At 39.7% G+C, this 16,541-nt stretch overlaps 2 protein-coding genes across 9 annotated transcripts in view; one reads left to right on the top strand and one right to left on the bottom strand.

Moving 5' to 3' along the window:
• Positions 1-11,212, top strand: part of Lmbr1 (limb development membrane protein 1) — a 162,388-nt gene extending 151,176 nt beyond the window's left edge. Inside the window, exon 18 of the transcript XR_009058182.1 lies at positions 11,175-11,212. The gene's annotated coding sequence lies outside the window, so the exon portion shown is untranslated. The remainder of the gene's footprint in view (positions 1-11,174) is intronic.
• Positions 1-16,541, bottom strand: part of Rnf32 (ring finger protein 32) — a 45,869-nt gene that overhangs the window by 12,839 nt on the left and 16,489 nt on the right. The window lies entirely within an intron of this gene.

The raw sequence follows: 16,541 nt of genomic DNA, 5'->3' as shown, positions 1-16,541 counted from the left end.
AAATCGAAATTCTGTTTCTATTATTATCAAACCACATTGAACCTAATAAGGCAGTGTGCAGTGCCTCGGGCTGACCGAATCTTGCACATACACTGCTTGGCCACAGTACTGACTTCAGACACACCTGTTACTCAGCTTTCCTGTTCCAGCTAGGAAACATTAACTTCACTCCCATGAGAAAGCTTTAAAAAAGCACAAGCAAATGACTGAAAGTCCTAAACATTTATCTATGTATGCATGCCGATATTCTTTTAATGAAAACTGTGTTCCTTATAGTTTTACTAAAACTAAAGACGCTGCTTTGCTGTGCTCAGGACAAGCTGCAGTCTAGTGTTTCAGTCAGAATTCCTTCTGGCTGTGGGAGGTCTCCCAAAGTACTAGGTCTCAGATCCCCGCAACCTCTGATGCAGTGGTTTCTATCCCATCCACTGCCTTATGCCTTCTATCTAACAAGGTATGGTACCCAGGAAGTTGTCTTTGACCCTAGTTTCATTCAGTGTTTAGATATTTAAAACTCATACAGCCTTGATAGATTATGGCATGAAATGTTTTCTTGTCCTCTCCATGTGAATGGGCTAAAATTCTCAGATTAGATGATTCTTTATGCTGATGTATATGGCTTTCTACTGTTCACTAGTTCTCCTTTATTTAATGGGGATTTAGCTACCAAATTTATGTTTTATATATCAAAAGGTTTGTCTTTTATAATGTAGGATGGCTCTTTCTACCCTGCTATAGGTGTTACAGTTAATTTGTGCAATTTGAGGTGCACAGGCAAACTTATCAATTTTTTTAGAGTTAAGTCATATTAAATTTATCTAGAGAAAATGAATATTTATATTTAAATACACCATAAATATTAATAATTTTATTCAATACTTTGACTTAATCAGAAGAAGCTCTTCTGTGGTTTGAATACTCTTTGTTAAGTTGAGGGTGTGAACTATTATGAAGGGGCAGTCTCTTTCATTTACATCTGATAATTGTGGCTGTACACAAATAGTTACCACATATATACATTGAATATGAACACCCAGCCATCTAGTTGTGGTAATTTTGTGTGATTGTTGTGCATTTTGTCAATATAGAGTATCACACACATTTACATTTGCAACACACACCAGCTATATTTTGTCTCTTTGCACTACTGCTAGGCAGAGACTGGCCAGAGTGCTGAGCAATCTAGGTTACATTGTCATCGTTTGATATGTAGCTTTTTTCGTTTTGTTTTGTTTTGTTTCTTTCTTTTTTTAAAGACAAGGTTTCAGCCTGGCAGTGGTGGTGCACACCTTTCATCTCAGCACTCGGGGAGACAGAGGCAGGTGGATTTCTGAGTTCAAGGCCAGCTTGATCTACAAAGTGAATTCCAGAACAGCCAGAGCTACACAGAGAAACCCTGTTTCAAAAAACAACAAAACAAAGACAAACAGACAGGGTCTCTTGCAGCCCAGGCTGGCCTCTACAGCTCAGATGTAGCTTGCCATCCTTGCCAAGGATGTAGCTCAGGATCATCTTGGGAGCTGAATCTTGTTTACTCTATGAGCTGGGATTACAGGCGCGCACTGCCATACCTGGTTTATGTGGTACTGGAAATTGAACTTCAGGCTGTCTGTATGCTGGGCAAGCAGCCTAACTACTGAACTACATTCCCAGCCCCAATAAACAACCTTTATCACAACAAATTCCATCCTAGTTCTGGTACTGGTGGTCAGGATTAGGAATACATTTAGGATTAGCTACACTTGAGCATCTTTTTAGTGAAGTTAATTTGTTCATGTGAGTTTCTGTTCTTTCATACTTTAGCTTTTTCCCATGTTTGCTATTTTTGTGGAAACTGATTTCAGTTACATTTTGGTCTTTAATGGCAGCAGGCTGTATACATGAGCCTCTTACAATTTTAACATGGTTTCCATGTCTGTGGACACCTTCCTCCTCAGTGCTTTCAGCTTGGTGATATTTTACCTTCCAGTGTTCACTTTTAAGTTACTTTTCATCAGATGCTGGGTTCAGTAGCTAGGTTTTCTCCTTTTCTCCTATCTGTCTGTATATTTCTATCAGAGACCAGCTATTCTGGTCTCAAACTCATTATTCTCTAATTTCTGCCTCTTAGAGCTGGCATCACAGGGTGGAAGACTGCCTGTTGGGGATCCGAGGGCCTGGCATCTAACACCTTACCTACTGAACAATCTCCCAGACTCATCTTTCTTTTTTTGCTTGTTTATTTTTTCTGAGACAAGATGCTGCTATGTAGGCTTTGGACCAGCTGGATATGGAAAATCTAGGTCAATGAGCAGAGACTACAGAAACAAGCATAATCAATAGAATACAAGAGATAGAAGAAAGAATCTCAGATTCTGAAGACACCATAGAGAAAATAAATGGACATCAAAGAAAACAGCAAAACCAACAAATTCTCATCACAAAACATTCAGGAAATATGGTGACCAAACCTAAGAAAAATAGGGATAGAAGAAGGAGAAGAGGCACAGCGCAAAGGCCCAGAAAATATTTTTAACAAAATTATGGAAGAAAACTTTCCCAACATAAAGAAAGATATTTCTTTGAATATTCAAGAAACATACAGAACACCAAACAGACTGGATCAAAAAAAAAAATCCGTCGCCATATAATAATCAAAACACAAAATATACAGATTAACGAAAGAATATTAAGAGCTGCAAAGGAAAAAGGGAAAGTAACTTATAAAGGTAAACCGATCAGACTTACATCTGACTTCTCTATGGAAACCATGAAAGCCAGAAGGTCCTGGATAGAGGTACTACAGAAACTAAGAGACCATGGATGCAAACCCAAACTACTATACCCAGCCAAGCTATCGTTCACTATCAATGGAGAAAACAAAACATTCCAGGATAAGAACAAATTTAAACAATACGTAGCCACAAATCAGCCTTACAGAAAGTAATAGAAGGAAAATCACAACCCAAGGAATCCAACATTGCCAACACTGCCTACAATAACTCAGGCATCTAGCGACCCTTCAACAGCACAACTCAAAGAAGGGAGACACACAAACTCTTCTACCAAAAGCAATAAGAATAACCAGAGTAAACAACCACTGGTCATTAATATCACTTAATATTAATGGTCTCAATTCACCTATAAAAAGGCACAGGCTAAGAGATTGGATATGAAAACAGGATCCAACATTCTGCTGTTTGCAAGAAACTCATCTCAACCACAAAGACAGGCATCTACTCAGAGTAAAGGGTTGGGAAAAGGTTTTTCAAGCAAATGGTCCTAAGAAACAAGCAGGTGTGGCCATACTAATTTCTAACAAAACTGACTTCGAACTAAAATCAATCAGAAGAGATCGAGATGGACATTTTCTACTCATAACAGGAACAATTCATCAGGATGAAGTCTCAATCCTGAATATCTATGCCCCTAATATAAAAGGACCCACTTATGTAAAAGAAATATTGCTAAAACTCAAGGCAGACATCAAACCACGCACACTAGTAGTAGGAGACTTCAACACACCTCTCTCACCAATGGACAGGTCAATCAGACAGAAAACTAATAGAGAATTAAGAGAATTGTTGGAGGTAATGAAGCAAGCAAATGGACTTAACAGACATCTATAGAACACTCCACCCAAATAGAAAAGAATATACCTTCTTCTCTGAAGCTCATGGAACCTTCTCAAAAATTGACCACATACTCGGAAACAAAGGAAACCTCCACAGATACAAAAAAATATCAGTGTCCACCTGTGTCTTATCAGATCACCATGGATTAAAGTTAGAAGGCACCAACAATGCTACCCCCAGAAAGCCGACAAACTCATGGAAACTGAACAGTCAACTACTGAACCACACCTGGGTCAAGGAAGAAATTAAGAAAGAAATTAAAGTCTTCCTTGAATTTAATGAAAATAAAGAGACAACATACTCAAACCTATGGGACATAATGAAAGCAGTGCTAAGAGGCAAGTTCATGGCACTTAGTGCCCACTTAAAGAAAACGGAGAAAGCATACATTGGACTCTTAACAGCACACCTGAAAGCTCTAGAAAAAAAAGAAGCAGACACGCCCAGGAGGAGTAGAAGACTGAAAATAATCAAACTGAGGGCAGAAATCAACAAAATAGAAACACAGAAAACAGTCCAAAGAATCAATGAAACAAAAAGTTGGTTCTTGGAGAAAATCAACAAGAATCAACAAACCCCTATCCAAACTAATTAAACAACAGAGAGAGAACACGCAAATAAAAAAGATCAGAAATGAAAAGGGGGACATAACCACAGACACAGAGGAAATTCAGAGAATCATTAGATTTTACTACAAAAGCATGTATGCCACAAAACTGGAAAATGCAACAGAAATGGACACTTTTTTAGATAAGTACCATATACCAAACTTAAACCAAGACCAGGTGAACGATCTAAATAGACCTGTTAGTCACGAAGAATTAGAAACTGTTATCAAAAATCTCCCTTCCAAAAAAAGCCCAAGACTAGATGGTTTCAATGCAGAATTCTACCAGAACTTCCAAGAAGAGATAATACCTATACTCCTTAATGTATTTCACAATATAGAAACAGAAGAGTCATTGCCAAATTCCTTTTATGAAGCTACAGTCACCCTGATACCAAAACCACACCAAAGACCCAACCAAGAAAGAGAATTACAGGCCTATATCACTCATGAACATCGACGCAAAAATTCTCAATAAAAACTGGCAAACCGAATGCAAGAACACATTAGAAAAATTATCATAATTAGAAAAATTATCATAATTATCATAATGATCAAGTAGGCTTCATCCCAAGATGCAGGGCTGGTTCAACATACGCAAATCTATCAATGTAATCAACCATATGAATAAACTGAAAGAAAAAACCATATGATCATTTCATTAGATGCTGAAAAAGCATTCGACAAAATTCAACACCCCTTTATGATAATGGTCTTGGAGAGATTAGGGATACAAGGGTCATACCTAAATATAGTAAAAGCTATTTACAGAAAGCCGACAGCTAACATTAAATTAAACGGAGAAAAACTCAAAGCCATCACAGTAAAATCAGGAACACGACAAGGATGTCCACTCTCTCCATACCTCTTCAATATAGTGCTTGAAGTTCTAGCAAAAGCAATAAGACAACATAAGGGGATCAAGAGGATTCATATTGGAAAGGAAGAAGTTAAGCTTTCATTATTTGCAGATGATATGATAGTATACATAAGCGACCCCAAAAACCAAAGTTCTACCAAAGAACTCCTACAGCTGGTAAACACCTTTGGTAATGTGGCAGGTTACAAAATCAACTCCAAAAAATCAGTTGCCTTCCTATACACTAAGGATAAGGAAGTAGAAAGGGAAATCAGAGAAGCATCATCTTTCACGATAGCCACAAATAGCATAAAATATTTGGGGTAACTCTGACCAAGGAAGTAAAAGATCTATTTGACAAGAACTTTAAGTCTTTGAAGAAAGAAATTGAAGAGGACACCAGAAAATGGATCTCCCTTGCTTTTGGGTTGGGAGGATCAACATAGTAAAAATGGCAACTCTACCAAAAGCAATCTATAGATTCAACGCAATCCCCATCAAAATCCCATCAAAATTCTTCACAGATCTGGAAAAGACAATAATCAACTTTATATGGAAAAACAAAAAACCCAGGATAGCCAAAACAATCGTATACAATAAAGGATCGTCTGGAGGCATTACCATCCCTGACTTCAAACTCTGTTACAGAGCTACAGTATTGTTTTGGCATAAAAACAGAGAAGTCGACCAATGGAATCGAATAGAAGACCCTGACTTTAGCCCATAAATCTACGAACACCTGATTTTCGATAAAAGAGCTAAAAGTATACAATGGAAAAAAGAGAGCATCTTCAACAAAGTATGCTGGCAAAACTGGATGTCAATCTGTAGAAGAATGAAAATAGTTTCATATCTATCACCATGCACAAAACTCAAGTCCAAATGGATTAAAGACCTCAATATCAGTCCGAACACACTGAACCTGATAGAAGAGAAAGTGGGAAGTACTCTACAACACATGGGCACAGGAGACCACTTCCTACGTATAACCCCAGCAGCACAAACACTAAGGACAGCATTGAATAAATGGGACCTCCTGAGACTGAGAAGCTTCTGTAAAGCAAAGGACACTGTCACTAAGACAGAAAGGCAACCCACTGACTGGGAGAAGATCTTCATCAACCTCACAACAGACAAAGGTCTGATCTCCAAAATATATAAAGAACTCAAGAAACTAGACCATAAAAGGTTAATCAATCCAATTATAAAATGGGGCACTGAGCTGAACAGAGAATTCTCAACAGAAGAAGTTCAAATGGCCAAAAGACACTTAAGGTCAGGCTCAACTTCCTTAGCGATCAGGGAAATGCAAATCAAGACAACATTAAGATACCATCTTACACCTGTCAGAATGGCTAAAATCAAAAACACAATGATAGCCTTTGCTGGAGAGGTTGTGGAGAAAGGGGTACACTCATCCATTGCTGGTGGGAATGCAAACTTGTGCAACCACTTTGGAAAGCAGTGTGGCGGTTCTCAGCAAAGTCGGGATCAACCTACCCCTGGACCCAGCAATACCACTCTTGGGAATATACCCAAGAGATGCCCTATCATACAACAAAAGTATATGCTCAACTATGTTCATAGCAGCATTGTTTGTAATAGCCAGAACCTGGAAACAACCTAGATGCCCTTCAATGGAAGAATGGATGAAGAAAGTATGGAATATATACATATTAGAGTACTACTCAGCAGTAAAAAACAATGACTTCTTGAATTTTGCATACAAATTGACAGAAATTGAAAACACTATCCTGAGTGAGTTAAGCCAGACCCAAAAAGAGGAACATGGGATGTACTCACTCATATTTGGTTTCTAGCCATAAATAAAGGACATTGAGACTATAATTCGTGATCCTAGAGAAGCTAAATAAGAAGGTGAACCCAAAGAAAAACATATAAGCATCCTCCTGAATATTAACCTTCATCAGGTGATGAAAGGAGACAGAGACAGAGACCCACATTGGAGCACCGGACTGAAATCTCACAATCCAAAGTAGGAGCAGAAGGAGAGAGAGCACGATCAAGGAACTCAGGACCGTGAGGGATGCACCCACACACTGAGACAATGGGGATGTTCTATCGGGAACTCACCAAGGCCAGCTGGCTGGGGTCTGAGAAAGCATGGGACAAAACCCGACCCGCTGAATATAATGGACAATGATGACTACTGAGAACTCAAGAACAATGGCAATGGGTTTTTGATCCTATTGCACATAATGGCTTTGTGGGAGCCTAGGTAGTTTGGATGCTCACCTTACTAGACCTGGAAGGAGGTGGGAGGTCCTTGGCCTTCCCACAGGGCAGGGAACCCTGATTGCTCTTTGGGCTGATGAGGGAAGAAGACATGATTGGGGGAGGAGGAGGGAAATGGGAGGCGGTGGCAGGGAAGAGGCAGAAATCTTTAATAAATAAATAAAAAAAATAAAAAAAAAAACACCTATGAGTGAGTACATATGATAATTGCCTTTCTGTGTCTGGGTTACCTCACTCAAAATAATGTTTTCTAGTTCCATCCATTTTCCTGCAAAATTCAAGCTGTCATTTTTTTTCTGCTGTGTAGTATTCCATTGTGTAAATGTACCACATTTTTCTTATCCATTCTTCAGTTGAGGGGCATTTAGGTTGTTTCCAGGTTCTGGCTATGACAAACAAAGCTACTATGAACATAGTTGAGCACATACCCTTGTGGCATCATTGAGCATCCTTTGGATATATACCCCAAAGCAGTATTACTGGGTCTTGAGGAAGGTTGTTTCCTAATATTCTGAGAAATCACCACACTGACATCCAAAGGGTTTATACCAGCTTGCATTTCCAGCAATGCGTCATCAGAGAAATGCAGATCAAAACAACTCTGAGATTCCATCTTAGACCTGTAAGAATGGCCAAGAACAAAAACATTGATGACAACTTATGCTGGAGAGGACGTGGGGAGAAGGGAACACTCCTGCATTGCTGGTGGGAATGTGAGCTGGTACAACCTCTCATTTGTTTTTTTTAATATGAATTTACTCTGAACATTTTTGTTTCACTTTAAGTGTCTTATATCAACAGAATCCAAGAGTTTATTATATAACAGGTAAATTTATCTCAATTATATTTGATATCTTACTATGCTCTAATCCCTCATCTCCTTTTCTATTAATTATCCTGCTGCTGCCTTTCCCCATTTCCGAACTTCTGCAAGAATATTTGTGTGTGGGGGCCTACATGTGACGGTCAGAGAACAATCCTGGGTGTCAGTCCTTGCTGTCTGCCTTGTTTGAAACAGGGTTCCCCCCCCCCCACCACTCTGTGCTTCAATGATCTGGTCCTAGAGCTTGTGCAGTCTCCAGTCTCTACTTCCTGCCTCCTCCCACGAGCTCCAGAGTTAGAAACATCCCTGTTATGCTCTCTGGCCTTTACATTGGTGCGGGGGATTTGAACTCAAGTCCTCACACTTGTACAGTAAGCTCTTTTACCCACAGAATCATCGCCTCAGCCTAACAGGAATATTTGTAAATTATTTCATTAAAAGCAGAAAAGTCAGTGAGGAAGAAATTTCCTCTTAATTTTAGTGAAATAAAAATCAATTCATGTATGACTGCAATCTTGCACTACCTGCTGACCTAGCAGAATTTCTACCTGCCTGAATCTTGGAGGACAGAATGCCTGTAGGTTAAGTCTGTCTTCAGATGAGCTGGCAAAAATTGGTGGGATCTGTCAGACAACCCTGAAATTTATTATTGTCCCATCTTGTACTAAATGACCCTACCCTCCTACTGACTGGTCTATGACCGCTGACAACTGCCATGACGAGAATGGAAAGAAGTATAAAAGAGCCCAAACAAACAAACAAGTGTGCCTGGATTCCCAGGAAGAGTCATCTTTCCTAATTGTTCATTTCTTCTACTCTGCATCTGAAATCTCAGTTTCTAACAAGCCATGCAGATTCATACACATAACTTCTATTTCTCCTGTCTTTGTGCACAAGTCTCCTTGGTACTCTATGTTTATTGGAGACACAATTTAAACAGAACAAAAGGACCCAGTTTGGGGTGAAAAAATTGGTAACAGCAATAGTTAAAAAAATCATAGAACACAAAGGCTTATACAAAAAGGAACTCTGTGGTGGGCATGGTGATGCATAACTTCAAACCATAGGACCCTAGAGGCTGAGGCAGGAGGATCAGAAGTTTAAGGGTAACCTGTGCATAAAGGGTTAGAAGATGTCTAGAAAAACAAAACTAAACAAACAAAATTTCTCTTTTGGCTTTCATCTCCACTAGCCCTGTATCTTTCTTACAGAGTATGAAGAGTCCTATGTCTTAACACATGCATACCCAGATCCACCCATTTTTCATTTGTATTCTATGCTTGTAATATTCTATACTTTGTTGTTTAGCTGAATTACCTATCATGAAAGTATTTCCAGTTTATTTGCCTTGGGCTTTGTAACCGTTGTGCAGTTGACTCTGGTTATATTTTCTTCCTTTAAAAATAACTATTGCTGTGGATGCAGCCCAGTATCTGTGCATAGACTACATGATAAAATTTTAGTGGCAGTCAGCCAGTTGCCAGGTCCACCAGTAGCTGTAGAGAAGTCATTAGCACTGGAGAATGTTGCCAGGCTTTCTATCTTTGGAGGAAAAGAAGGCTGCTTGTATTAATGTCCATCTATTTATATGTAAAGAGATGCTACACATAACAACCCCACATGACTTATGGAGTATGGCTGCTCTTTACAAATGATCACACTGTGCATGTGGTAACAGTAAGTTGACTCTCTTGAAAGGCTTTTGAAAAAAGCCTATGAAAAGTCAGTATGGGAGTTTAAAATCTAAAAATTGAACCACCATGCAGTAAAGCTGTGCCACTCATGGGTACATTCCTAAATATCCTAAATTGTAGAACAGACAAACTGTATAGCCATGTTTACTGTACAACTGTACACAGCAGACAAGGTAGTGAACTAGCCTGCATGTTCACCTTCAGGTGGACGAAGAAAGAAAACAGGAAATGTGGTCGACATACACAATGTAATTTTATTCTGGCAAAAAATGAAATTTTGTTATTTGCTGGAAAATTGATAGAGTTCATGTTACATGAAATGCACCCTATTAGAAACAGACAAATATCACTGTCTTCTCTAGAACACAAGATATAGATTCATAAATATCTGTATGATAGGAAAGCATAGGGGGGACCACTTAGAAGGAAAGTTACTGTCAGGGAGGGGGAACAGAGGCACAACAGCTATAGTGCATGACTGTTCAATTCTTAGATTTCGAGAAACATCCATATTGACTTTCCTAGTGGGTATAGCAATAAATATCCCAGCAGCAGCAGTAAGAGCTCCCTTTCCCCCATATCCTTACCAGTGTGTTGTGGCTGTCTTGATATTATTGTGAACAGGGTGAGATAGGCTATCAGTAGAGCTTGATTTGCATTTCCCTACTTTTGGCTAAGAACAGTGGCTGTTTTTTCATGTTTATTGACCTTTTCATGTTTATTGGTTTGTTTGGGTGTGTTTTGGTTCATTTTTTTTTGTTATATAGACTAGACATTATCATATGAATAGCTGGCAGTTACTTTTTCTCCCATTCTGTAGGTAGTCTCTTCATTCAATTGTTTCTTTAGCTGTGCAGCAACTTTAAATTTCATGCAACACCATTTGCTAATTCATTATTTCCAGGGCTGTTGGAGTCCTCTTCAGAAAATCCTTCCCTATGTCTGTATCTTCAAGTGGTGTCCTTATGTTTTCTTTGAGTAGTTCCAGGTATTACATGAAGGTACATGTTCCATTTGGATTGAATTCCCCATGGGACGAGGGATCTAGCATCATTCTCGTGAAATCCAAATTCCTACAACAATTAATTGGGATTTGTTTTCAATGTGCTTTTGACATGTTTCCTCAGTAACTTGGTGGCTGTAGCTTGAGGGTTTATTTCTGGCCCCTCTGCTCGACTCCGTTTGCTTGTTTTTGTGTCAGTAACGCGCTGATTTTGTTATTATGACTGTAGTATACTTTGAGATCAGGTGTTAAACTGCTAACATTGTTCTTTCTGCTCAGGATTGTTTTGGCTATTTTGTGCTTCTTTATCAATTTTAGGCTTTTTCTCCAATCTTGTGAAGAACCTTATCTGAAATTTGATGGAGATTACACAGAATCTGTAAGCTGCTTTTACTCAAATGACCAGTTTTCATAATATTAATTCTGTAGCTCCAAGAGCATGAGAAGTCTTTCCATATTTTAGTGTCTCCGTCAATTTCTTCAATGTTTTAAATTTTCATTGTTTTTCAACTCTTTGGTTGTTTATTCCTGGGTGTTTTATTTTTCTGAGGTTATTGCAAATGGAACTATTTTTATTTTTTTCTCAGCATGCTTGTTATTGGTATATAGAAAAGGTTTTCTATTTTATCCTGTTACTTCGCTAAAAGTGTTATGGAGCCTTTTGGGTCTTTAAAGAACAAGGTCATATCATCGCAAAGCATACTATGACTTCCTTTTTTATTTGTCCCCATTTTATTTCTTTCACTTGCTTTATTGATCTCTGTCAAAAATTTCAGATACTATATTGAGTGAATATCTTTGTCTCCTTCCTGGCTTTAGGAGGAATGCTTTGAGGGTTTTCCCAATTTAGTATAAAGGTGGCTAACTTTTTTATATATACACTTTATTATGTTAAGGTATATTTGTTCTTTTCTGAGTTTCTTTGGACCTTTATCAGGAAGGGATGTTGAACTGTCAAAGGCTTCTTCTACATCTATGAGAGGATCACATAACTGATTTGTTTCTGAACTTATATGCTATATTGCCTTTGTTATTTTGCAGATGTTGAACCCACCCTTACATCACAAGAATGACACCAACTTCATCATGGTTGCTATGGCTTGCCTGTGATGTATTGCCTATAGGCTCATTTATTTGAACGCTTGGCCTGCAACTGGTGTCACTGAGAACGTGGGGCATTTGGAACTGTGTTCTAGCTAGCAGAAGTGGGCTGCTAGGTCAGTCCTTGAAGGCTTTTGGGCCTGTACTCTGCTTTCTGATCCACCAAGATGTGAATAAGCTCTTGTCATTATGGGTGCATGTCTCCAGTTCTTTCTTATTGCGATGGACTCCCCCTCCTGGCACTCTGAGTCAAAATAAACCTCTCCAACTTTTGTTTCCATTGGTATGTATCATAGTAATGAGAAACTGTGCTGGCTAGTTTTATGCCATCTTGACACAAGTTAGTCATTGGGGAAGAGGGAGCCTCAATTGAGAAAATGGTTCCCTAAGATCAGACTGTAGGCAACCCTGTAGGGCATTTTCTTAATTAGTTATTGATGTGGGAGGGCCCAGCCTATTGTGGGTGGTGCCACTGCTGGGCTGGTGGTTCTATAAGAAAGCAGGCTGAGCAAGTCATGGAAAGCAAGCCAGTAAGCAGCACTCGTCCACGGGTTCTGCATCAGCTCCTACCTTGAGTTCCTTTGATCATTAACAGTGATGATAATAAATAAACCCTTTCCTCCTCAAGTTACTTTGGTCCTGATGTTTGTGATGGAGGAAGGTCATTGGTTAACTAATAAAGAAACTGCCTTGGCCCATTTGATTGGCCAACCATTAGGTGGGTGGAGTAAACAGAACAGGATGCTGGGAGAAAGAAGCCGAGTCAGTGAGTCGCCATGATTCTCCCACTCCAGACAGACGCAGGTTAAGATCTTTCCTGGTAAGCCAGCTCGTGGTACTACACAGAATATTAGAAATGGGTTAGATCAATAAGTAAGAGCTAGCCAGTAAAAGGCTAGAGCTAATGGGCCAAGCAGTGTTTAAAAGAATACAGTTTCCGTGTAATTATTTCGGGGCATAAGCTAGCCATGCGGGCGGCTGGGTGCCGGGGACGCAGCCCTGCCGCTCCTATTACAACAGAGTGGCACCCAACGTGCTAATGAACGCCACGTTAAACCTGAGAGGGCTTAAAAAGGACACAGAGAGAATTTAAGACAGCTTTTTGCTGTTTATGGGTTGCGTGCCGCAAAGAAATTGTCCTGACTCAGCAACAGGAAAAAACTGGCTGTTTTAAAATGCCGGCTTTCTGGGCTGTGCCACCATCGCGATCTCTGTCTGGCTCCTGCGGGAGACAGAGCTTTTGAATGGAGCATTTGGAGTAAAGTGCTATGACTTGCTTGATGGCAATGTGGACTGCTGTGTGCCTGGAACTGTGAGTGGCTCAGGGGCACCAAATGGCTCTGAGGCAGGAGGGCTCAGCTCCGCCATGCTGAACTGTGCTGGTCTCAGGCAGGAACTACCGTAATTACCATAATAACAGCGCAGTTAAGGTTTAAACTGAGCTGGACACAGGCGGTACCGTATTACCTGTACATGTTGCAACTTAAGCTTTTAAAAAGTGCTTAACATTTTAAGAAATGCTCCTGGATAGTGAAAAAATTACAGATTCACAATAGAACTGATTCAGACACTGTTGGATGGATGTACGTAGGCTTGAGAGAGAGAAAAAAATATATATAAAGAATAAAGTTAATGTCTTAAAAAAAGGGTAAAGTCTTTAAAGAGACAGAGTACAGAGTACAGTTGTAGATTAAAAGAAATAAAGAAAAATAAGCCACATAAAAATGGAAAATTCACAGAGAGTCTGGATTCTTTGTATTATTGTGTTTTCTTTAAAATTTTTGACTATAAAGGAGCTAAGTGCAGAGAGACATTTCATTATATGGGCTGCCAAGCTAAACCAGAATGGATATAACGGTATTATGATTTCAGAATATGGGTCTAAGGATATGATGCTTTGGAGAGGGTCTTCTTTTGTTTTCACAGAGGATGCGACCCTGTGGATTGCGTCTATCCCAATATGGTATGATAGACCACGCCCTCCTGAAAGGTTGCTGTGAACACCTTCAGAAAATTACTTCACTCAACTGCCGACTGAGATGACCCTGACACACAGGTTACACCATGAAAGATCTGAATACAGCGCCCCCATTCAGCAGGAAGCAGTTTGGAGAGAAAAAACTGCACCCATGTTCCCGAATATTGTTTATAAATGTTCTTTTACATTTAAAGGGGGAAATGATATAGATATGAATAATTTGCATTGGTATGGATTATAAGGTCAATTTTGTTATATGTATATGCATATTTCTAATATTGATTAAGGTATTGTGATTGTGTAGTTCATTTAAAAATGTAACGTATATAGGTTGTGAATGGATAATCATCAATAATAGTCAAGCTTGTAGTCATGTTAGTTAGATTTTCTAGATGTGTATAGATATATTTCAGTTAGATAGGCATTCTTCATATCTTTCAAAGGCTACAGAATATGGCATTTAAATGTTTTAATAACTTAGGGCTTTTCATGACAATGAGACACGTCTGCTCCTGGCAGCACCAATCTACTTCAAGAGGATGATGGGCATCGAAGAGGCTCCTTATGGAGTTTGATAGCCATTTGAGCAAGAAACTTCTCTTGCATGGACTGTTGCATAAACTGGACACAGAGAACCTGCAGAAAAAGGACTGCTGAACTTGCCTAAAGGTGAGATGGATTTTCGGGGTTCCTGACTCATAAAAGAGTCTGCGAGACATTCTGCAGGACACAGCAAAAAGTGACTGAACTGTCTTTGGAATTTCCTGCTTGATGAAAATGTCTGTTGAATACTATGGGCCTGAAGGCTGAAGATGGATGCCCCAACGGTACAAAAGAACTTTGGGTGACTGTCCAGGCAGTGAGATGTCTCTGTCATTTCTAGAGTTTAAAAGTTGCTTATTTCTTGTTTGCTTAGGTAATATTATATCCTTCTGGAGTCTTTGATAGAGTTGAAGAATAGATAGATAGTTATAGTTTTCTTTAGTTATGATAAAGATAAAATAGATGTAAATATTGTAACTGTAATTCTTACTTGATAACTGTTTTTGCTATATGTAATTTTTCTATGTTAGAGCCTTTCCTTTTTGTTTAAACAGAAAAAGGGGAAATGATGGAGGAAGGTCATTGGCTAATAAAGAAACTGCCTTGGCCCATCTGATAGGGCAGAATTTAGATAGGTGGAGTAAACAGAATAGAATGCTGGGAGGAAGAGGAAGTGAGCTCAGACTCGACAGCTCTGCTCTCTGGAGCAGACGCCATGCTCCCCTCTCCCCGGCAGACGCGATAAAGCTCCGACCCAGGATGGACGTAGGCTAGAATCTTCCCGGTAAGCGCTCCTTGGGGTGCTACACACATGAATAGAAATAGGCCAAGCAGTGTTTAAAAGAATACAGTTTGTGTGTCATTATTTTGGGGCATAAGCTAGCTAGGCAGCCATGAGCCGGGCTGTGGGAAGAGGCCCACAGCTCCTACTACATGTTTGAGCACAGCAATAGTAACCATAACAAGCACAGAAACATAACTAACACAATGGTGCATGCTCTTTGTAGTGTGTCATGGATTTCAGCTTGCCTAGTATTTTTATTAATTTTTTTGTTGTATTTTTTAAAAAGCATTCTGCGGTATCCCAGACCCAGAAACACAAACATGGTGTGTACTCACTCATAAGTGGATATTAGCTGTAAAGTAAAGGATAACCAGGCTACAATCCACAGACCCAGAGAGGCTAGGTAACAAGGAGGACTCAAGAGGGATGGGGAAGGGTGGGTATGGGAACTTGAGGGACTGGGTTGTGGGCTGGATAGAGGGGGAAGACTACTCGAAGAGATGACTGGAAGTGGGGGCATTTTGGGGTCAGGTAGAAACCTGATGCAAGGCAACTCCCATGAATCTACAAGGATGACTCCAGTTAAGACTCCTAGCAATAGTGGAGAGGTAGCCTGAACTGGCCATTTCCTGTGATCACATTGGTGACTACCCCAATTGTCATCAGAGACTCTTCATCCAGTAACTGATGGAAACAGATACAAAGACCCGCAGCCAAACTTTAGTTGGAGCCCAAGGAATCCTGCTGAAGAGAGGAAGGAAGGATTGTAGGAGTCAGAGGGGGTCAAGAACATGACAAGAAAACCCACAGAAACAGCTGGCTCATAGAAACTCAGAGTCTGAACTAACAACCAGGGAGCCTGCATACCCAGGCCCTCTACATATATATGACAATTGTGTAGTTTGGTCTACTTGTGGAACTCCTAACAATGGGAACAGGACTGTCCCTAATACTCTGGCTGGCTCTTGGGAACCCATTCCTTATACTGGGTTGCCTTGCCCAGCTTTAATACAAGGGGAGGTGCTTAGTCCTACAGCAACTTGATATGCCATGTTTTGTTGATATCCATGAGGCACTGCCCCTTGCTGAATAATAGACACGGGAGGAGTGGATTAGGGAGCGGGAATGAGAGAAGACGAAGGAGGGGAAACTGTGGTCAGGATGTAAAATGAAGTTAAAAAAATTAAAAATAGAGTAATAATGGCTTCAAGAAAGGATTTAGTAACATTCGTTTCTTTTTTATTTGATAGGTAGTTTGAGGGTCATAGCTTCTATTCTT

Source organism: Chionomys nivalis, chromosome 1 (genome assembly GCF_950005125.1).
Source record: "Chionomys nivalis chromosome 1, mChiNiv1.1, whole genome shotgun sequence".
NCBI lineage: Eukaryota > Metazoa > Chordata > Mammalia > Rodentia > Cricetidae > Chionomys > Chionomys nivalis.
The sequence above is the reverse complement of the archived record's forward strand: the minus strand, read 5'-3'. Positions and strand labels throughout refer to the sequence as shown.